Here is an 8,681-nt window from a genome sequence, read left to right as displayed (position 1 = left end):
CATAAAATAAATGTATTTCAAATAAATTTTAATATATATATTTTTTCACTAGGGGTGATTAGCCTTTGGCTTCACTACGTTATTTAACAGCTAATAATGTGATCCATATTTTACACAAGCCATGTTCCTGTTCACCATCTCAGAGTCAGACAGCTGCCTTCTAACCATCAGTGTCCTTAGAAACGCTTTGAACAACTCAGAACGTCAGTGAAGAAAGAGTTCATCAGAACATACATCATATACATAACTCACCCACTATATTGCTACATGTACACTCTTTTTCCTGTCCTGTCTTAAAGGTGATTTTGTGCTCACTGAGTTAAAATACCAGCTGAGCATGATAGAAAAGACAGGCCAGCACTGCACTTTGACAGGATTCATCACGTTTGTGACGCTAGGAAACGGGTTTCTAACTGTGTTTTTGAGACTGTCTTTGATACACTGCAGTTGTAAGGAGAAAATACTCAGCAATGAATTTGACTTTAACTTTTATGTGCAGATGTAAATGAATTCTCTTGTACACAATATAAGGTGTTAACGTGACTCATAATTCTAATTAATGGATTAAATAGGTTATTGCAATAATTTTCATGAATTTTGATGGCATATCTAAAGTAAAACTGCTTTAAGGTTGTAGGTTCATGTGTCTGCTGTGTTCTACTAAAACACAAACGTCCTGATCACACATGCTATATTTTAGACAAATGTTTTTTCACTACAAATGTGGACTTTTAGTTTTAAATTAACATTAAACGACAAAGATCACTTACTGTAAGACTGAACCTCCATAAGAAGCTGAAAAGCAATGAAGATGAACAACTCCATTACAGCGAGAATGAGAAAAGAAACAAGACTCACAAAATAGTTGAATTAGGAAGTAACACATTAGACCACAGGAAACAGTCAGTTCTATGAAGATGAATGTAGATCATGGGACCACATGTTCAGCTGTATTCACTGTAACAGAGGACAGTTCAGGGCCACAGGCATAATTTACGTGTGGGACATGATGTCTTTTTTGGGGGAAAGCTCCACAGATTCTGCCTTGTCTTGCTGATCAATATGAATTGAATACAGTAGCCAACATATTCTATCATTATTTCTGTACACACAAACACATATAGAAAAGTTTTTTTTCTCTCTCTCTCTTTAGAGGTGCAACAAGTGAATAAATGAAATGGTTCATCCATGTTTTGAGGAGCATAAAAGAGATATTTCCACCTGGCAGGAGGTGTAGATTCTGTGGCTGTTTTCACCAGTAAGAGGTCGCCACTGAATCAGCAAAGAGAATTCAACAATGTCCATTTAGTTTGGAAATATCATTTTAATTAGCAGGCTACTGTTGGTATTAATATTGCAGCGTATAAATATCAGAAACGCTCTACATGAATGTTGGAGGAGGAGGGGTTGGAGGAGCTATTATACTCCACACAATGTTTCTGTGACTGTCTAAAGGACACGATGAATAAGACAAGTGCCATTCACTGATGACATCTAGCTCCAGCTCCCCCTCTCTGGACGTAATATGGGTGGAGCTTGCCCTAGTTAGGTTTAGGGTTAGGGGTGTGCGTAGGGTTAGGCTGTGGCTGGACCTCCATTGTCTCTGCAGTGAATCCCAAGCACTTCTCACAAGGCAGTATTGGGCTAGAGAGCCTTTCCAGAGAAAGTCTTCTGCGTGGTCACAGAGGTCACAATGCATTTCATGGCAAACACTAAATGATGAAAATAAAAACCTATTTGACAGCAAGTAAAGATAGTTTATTTATAATGAATGTACATAATGAAACACGACTTGAGGCTCATCAGTGCATCTTCACCAAACTGTAGACTTGATCTCCTGTGTTTGAGTGAACTGGTTTGTCAGGGATCGTGCAGTACAGGTGGTAAACATTCTTGAGGAAGACAACAGAAAGATTGATAAGACAGACAAGATCAATGTTTGTAATTTGTTCATTATGGACTTCTCGTTTGGTTGTGTGGGTTTGTGGTGTGACTGTTCACATATTACCTCATTTTCCTCTGTATTACTCTCTTTCTGTCGAGTATTGACCAAAACTTCTGTAAAGAAGAAGCGTCATTTAACTTTTTTTAACTGCAAATGTGGACATTTAATATTTAATCAGCATTAAATAATAGCAGAGATCACTTACTGTATGACTGAACCTCCATAAACAGCTGAAGAGCAATGAAGACGAACAACTCCATTACAGCGAGAGTGAGAAAAGAGACGAGTCTCACACAATAGTTGAATTAGGAAGTAACACATTAAACCACAAGAAACCATTTAATTGCTTGTGCATTCAGAACTATGAAGATGAACGTATATCATGAGACCACATGTTCAGCAGATCTGGGTCACTGGTAACGTTTCTTATAGGCTCACAGACTACAGGCACATAATGTCTGTCACACTCTGCCTGTTTTACTTTAGTTTTCATGGACTTTTAGTTTGTTTCTCTTATTAACGTGTTTCCTGTGTTCCTTTGTTCCCGTCAGTCCTTAGTTGCTGGATATTCATTTAATTATCACACCTGTCAGTTTGAGTTCATCACCCTGTGTATTTAAGTCCTTCAGTTTCCTCACTTCATTATCTGGTGTTGTTTGTGCATTGCACGCTGTTTGTGTTATCATATTGGACTGCCTGAGTTTTGCTTTAGTTAATAAAAAAGCTGTTATTTTGATTTACTTTTTCTTCTTCTTAATTCTCCTCCATCTTCGGACTAAAACGTTACACAAAGTCAAGCATTGCTCATTGAATAGACAGTTGTTTAACAGAAAATAACACTGCAAAAATCTTGTCATAATGACTAAGCAACGGTTGCCATAATTCTGTAAAAATGCAGTAAAAATGTTAGCACATTTATAGAACAACCTGTAAATTGTATCATTTAAAACTAGTTTACAAAAAAAACATTTTAAACGTAAATACGACAGCTCTTTTCTGCTGAATTATCAATGTCACTCTGATACTAAAATATGTTTTGTACTTTGAACATATACTGACAACTAACACAATAACACTAGCAGTAAAGAGGAAGTCACATGAATTATAGTTCAAGTAGTATTCGATATAGCACTGAAAAAGGTTGGACTGTAATAGGTGATGGTTTATATAGCTTTCCTCTATGGGGTGTCGATCAGAACACACTGGATTCGATCAGTTCCATGCAAAGGAGGTTTATTGTTCACAGTCTTTGGCTGTACATATTATAACACAGTAGTAAACAGGCTTTACATCTTAATAGGGTATTTAGATGTGTGTGTGGTCTACAAAGGGAAAGGAATATATATATATATATATATATATATATATATATATATATATATATATATATATATATATATATATTAACAAATGTCTTGAGTATTATTACACAAACATTATTTCCAAAGCTGCCAATCTCTCAAATAAAGAATTATCAAGTTCAGTTCTAGAATAAATAAAGAAATCAATATACAAGCAAGCAACAAAATGGTATATGAATTCAGTAGCTCTGAACTATCATTCTTTCTGTACATAATTGTTTCTCTTTAAATTAGCAAGAAGTGAAGAAATTAAACAGTTCATCCATGTTTTGCGGAGCACACAGAGGAAGTTAACAGAGATGTTGTTTCCACATGGCAAGAGCTGTAGATCACCTCTGTGAGAACGTCATCAGAACCTGCACAGATACAGACTTTATTATATGTTTCTATATCACACAGCTCAGTTTATGCATATGTAAACTTACTGTCAAAGTGGCAGAGACAGATGAATCTCATGAGTCCAGACAGAAATAAACCAATACCAGTGAAAACCAGCACTACTAAAAGCCATGAGACTGTCAAAAGACAAAAAGAATTATCTCACTCTCAGGAAAAGGATTCTTCTTATTTTACATTTAAAACAGATTTAATATTCTCTTAAAAAAATAAATACGCAAAAATCCACTTCCATGTTTCTGACTCTCTCAGGCAGAGCAGAAGCTGGTATGAAAACAGCTGATAGAATCAACAGTGTGTCAGAGTGAGATATGAGAGATATTAAACTACCCAGCAAACATTGGTCCGACGGCAACGTCGTGTCCCTGGCCAAAAATAGTCGTGGTATGACGGCATAAATCGGTAAAAATATGTAACACAGAACATTTCCTAAAAATGCATTCAAATACATGTGTGCATGTCTACAGTTATCTGGTTGCATGTATAATTGTTATTTTGACTTTTAGCTACGTGTAGTTCAATATATACCATGTTGTGTTTCGGGTGAGAGAGGACGTCACCATGGCGACGTCTTTTACACGTGCATTTATAGTCCATCATGACCCTCTATGAAATCAATTGTGATAAAGCTGTGCTTAATCCTTGCGTGGTTAATTCTGCAATAATTAATTAAATTTTTTATTAAATTAAAGTTTTAATAAGTTGTGTGAATACGTCCACTGACGTCCTCGGCGTCGTCTTTTACACGTGCATTTATAGTCCATCATGACCCTCCATCATGGAATCCTTGTGAAATATGCAAAAGCTGTGCTTAATCCTTGCATGGTTAATACTGCAAAAATTAATTTAATTGCCCAAGTAGTTTTTAAGAGGTTGTGAAGACGTCCACTGACGTCCTTTACACGTCAAGGCTGTGAATACACGTCCACTGACGTACACGTCTAGTCAAGCAAGACAGAGGAAAAAAAAAACCCCAGGAATTATCTTTATGAAATACACGAATTGTATACAAAGTAAATATATTTACTTTATCTTGTTTAAATAAATTATAATCACACAGTTCCCAGTGTGGTTAAGTGAATGCAAAGCCTCTGCATTTTAGTCATTATTTCAACCTGTAGCCTACCTGATACGTTGTTTTTTTTTTTGTTTTTTTGTTTTTTTTTTTATGGAATGTATGCATGTAAAACAGAAATATATCTGGTCACCATTTATGTCTGAGTTGGATGTAATTGCCAAAACTGTGCTGCCAAGATGTAACAAAAGATCTCCCGACATTACCAAATCCCGCGATAGGTTAGATTATCTCACGAGATGTTACCGCGTTTTCCCCATAGACTCACTCCGGAACACTGAAGTTTGAATAACCACGAAGAGAGGAGGAATTGAGGTCCATATTGTTAGAAATCTACTGTTGGGTACGTACATTTTGTATTATTAGATTCACGTGCTAGAGTTTTACTTGTTTGACATGAATGAACCGAAAGAAATGATGCCCACATTGTCAACTGAAATTGGCTAACTGAGTTTGGCTAAAATTAGCTAGTAGGCTAAAAGTTGCTTTGAACTTATACAACGGTATACCATAGTATAAAGTATGTTTAATGATACAGTCAAAGTTATTACTGTAAATTATTAATGTAGCCTTTTGAGAGTTTCTTTCAGAAAGTAAATTATCTGAAGTAGAATGAAATGTTTAGCTGGATTTGAACATGCATGTTTTCAGTAACTGCTTTAAAATTTTTGTAATTTTAGAATTGCTAAACATGTCTATTCAGGGGACATCACAGCCCACCTGTCTTTATCAGAAATGTCCTGTTCACTTTCTCACTGTTACACACCTAGTTAAGGGTCTTTCTCAAGGGCACCACAGTGGTATTGAAGAGGCAGGGGACAAATGCTGTTTTGAATTTAGCTGAAGACCATAAAAATATTTTGAAAATAAGTGCATGTCACCTCAAATTTTTAATTTTCATTTATTTTAAAAATAAATATATTCTCTTCCCTTAGATGCTGTGATGAGGTGGAGCCCACATGCTACAGACACTGAAATTGATGCAGCAATGGCAGAACACCTGAAACACACTCCAGGAAGAGCTGGGGGTGGTGGATACAAAAAATGAGCCAAACAATGTGTTTAAGGGATAGTTCACCCAAAAATGAAAATTGTCAACATTTACTCAACCTCATGTTTCAAACCTGTATACCTTTCTATGCTAAACACAAAGATGTTTAGAAGAATGTTTGTAACCAAGCAGATGTCGCTTCCCATTAATAATAATTTTTTCTCCAACAATGGTATGGATGCTCTATTTGCTTGGTTACAAACATTCTTCAAAATATCTTCTTTTGTGTTCAGCAGAAGAAAGAAACTCATACAGGTCTGGAATTTGGTGAGTAAATTACATAATTTTCATTTTTGGGTGAACTATCTTTATATAATAATTCAGTATTTTGCAATTGGTATTTTAGTTTGGTTAACAAATCGAGAGCTTAGAATTATAAGGTTCTATCTCCGTTTATTGTAGTTTATTGAGCATCAAAGTTTTTAAACTCGGTTTATGTTTTGTGAGATGGAACCTTTTATTTTATTAATAACTACTAACAATTTTTTTTTTTACAAAAATAACACCACACAGGCATTAATAAACACCTAATGGATCAGATTGTCAAACTCAATTTCAACCAAAAGTGGAGATAGAACCTTAAAATTCTAAGCTCACGAAATGTTAAACATTGAAAAAAATAAAGAGAAATTTTGGCTGTTCAATATCAATAAAATGTTGTGCTTAATCAGAACATGCTTCTTTTTTGCTTATGTCCACAAATAATGTGTTATTGTTTTTGATGTACACGTGATTAAAACGTTTTATTGACGTTCAGGTCTGACTGGACCAATTTTGGACCTTTTTAGAACCTTTGTCAAGATGTGTAGGCTAAACCTCAAGATTTAATTGTCTTTCACGATGTTACACAATAGGTGTGTGATTATTTTATATGCAGGCTTATATATACACTTAAATTATGCAGCAACACATTTAAACACATATGACGACGCATTTAGACGTCCAGGGACGCGCAGAAGAGACGTGGAATTCACGGCCAGAAGAGACGTGGAATTCACGGCCAGAAGAGACGTGGAATTCACGGCCAGAAAAGACGTCGGTTCAACTTCCATTTTGGAACTATTTTTCAACCATGACGGGACGTCTCGGACGGACGTCTTTTCAACGGTCATTAAACGTCCAAATGTTTGCTGGGTATTAGCCTACAGCTAGTATGTAGTAAATCAGTTGCCAGAATAGAATAGAATAGAATAGAATGAGGCATTTATATAGCGCTTTCATATGTACTACTGTACACCCAAAGCGCTTTACAATCATATCAGGGGTCTCTCCTCAACCACCACCAGTGTGCAGCATCCACTTGGATGATGCGACGGCAGCCACAGTACAACGGCGCCAGTGCGCTCACCACACACCAGCTATAGGTGGAGAGAGGATAGAGTGATAGAGCCAATTCAATGTAAGGGGATTATTAGGAGGCCATGATTGGTAAGGGCCAACGGGTGGAATGTGGCCAGGACACCGGGGTTACACCCCTACTCTTTACGAGAAATGCCATGGGATTTTTAATGACCACAGAGAGTCAGGACCTCGGTTTTACGTCTCATCCGAAGGACGGTGCTCTTTGACAGTATAGTGTCCCCGTCACTACACAGGGGCGTTAGGACCCACACAGACCACAGGGTGAGCACCCCCTGCTGGCCTCACTAACACCTCTTCCAGCAGCAACCTGGTTTTTCTCAGGAGGTCTCCCATCCAGGTACTAACCAGGCTCAGCCCTGCTTAGCTTCAGTGGGCAACCAGTCTTGGGCTACAGGGTGATATGGCTGCTGGAGACAATGATCAATAATACAGTTTAGCTGTAATTTTACAATAACAATATTTAACTGCTAAATCCTGCAACTGACTAATCATAGTCACATAGGAAAGCTGTGCAATAAACACAATCATTTTTGAAGCAATTTAAAGTGAAGTGAGAAAAATGCCTGTGCTTGTCAAGTGTTTTATTTTCAAAATAAAATTAAATCAAATTTTGGCTGTCAAAGTTTCACCAGTAGAGGTCGCTGTTAAAGATGCAAAGAGAATTCCTCGATGTCAAAGGAAGCATTTAGTTAGGAAATACAACTATTTGGTTTCGGTATTAATACAATATAACATACAATATTACAATATAAATATATTTTAAAAACTGAAAAGTAAGCTGGGAAGAATAATTTAATGTAATAATCATTATAAAATAAAAAAACATCCACCTATCATTGGTTTCATTTCCTTTTCATTTGCATGTTTCAACTCATTTATAATACACAGCAAACAGCAGAAATGAATATGCAAAGGTGTTTTAAATGCATAGTAAAATCTGTGATGATGTGTATGTTGTAAGGTGTATGTCACAGATATGTTTAATTAAAACAAACAAACAAACAAACAAACAAACAAATAAAATAAACGCCACTCACAAGTTTTTATGGCTGTTGTCAAATATACAGTAGATGAGGTGGCTGTTGAGACGGAAAAAAGATATCAAGAGAAAAATCCAACATATTGAAATGCTATTTAAACTTTTTATTATTATTCTTCTGAGACAAAATTGAAAGACTGCTACTCCTCCTAGGACTGTAATGCTATAAGCACCAAACTCGCCACAGACCTTGGGCCTGTTCTGAAGTTTGTTGCTATATCTTTTCAAACTGTTCAGACTTACAGTTTTCGTATAATTAATAATCAAAAGTCAAAAAATTCCCATAGACTTACATTGGCTGAGCAAAAATGCCCCCTCTAGTGGATCAGTACTACTGGAGTGAGCCCTATAAGAAATCCCAGAAATCCTCCCCCTTACATTCATTACCCATCCGTTGAAAATGACAAATAAATGCATACTCCGAGAGCGCTCAACAAGTTATGTTTGCTTAT

The sequence above is a fragment of the Scardinius erythrophthalmus genome, assembly GCF_964197995.2.
Source record: "Scardinius erythrophthalmus genome assembly, chromosome: 25".
NCBI classification, from domain to species: Eukaryota; Metazoa; Chordata; class Actinopteri; order Cypriniformes; family Leuciscidae; genus Scardinius; species Scardinius erythrophthalmus.
This window is presented reverse-complemented; position numbering follows the sequence as displayed.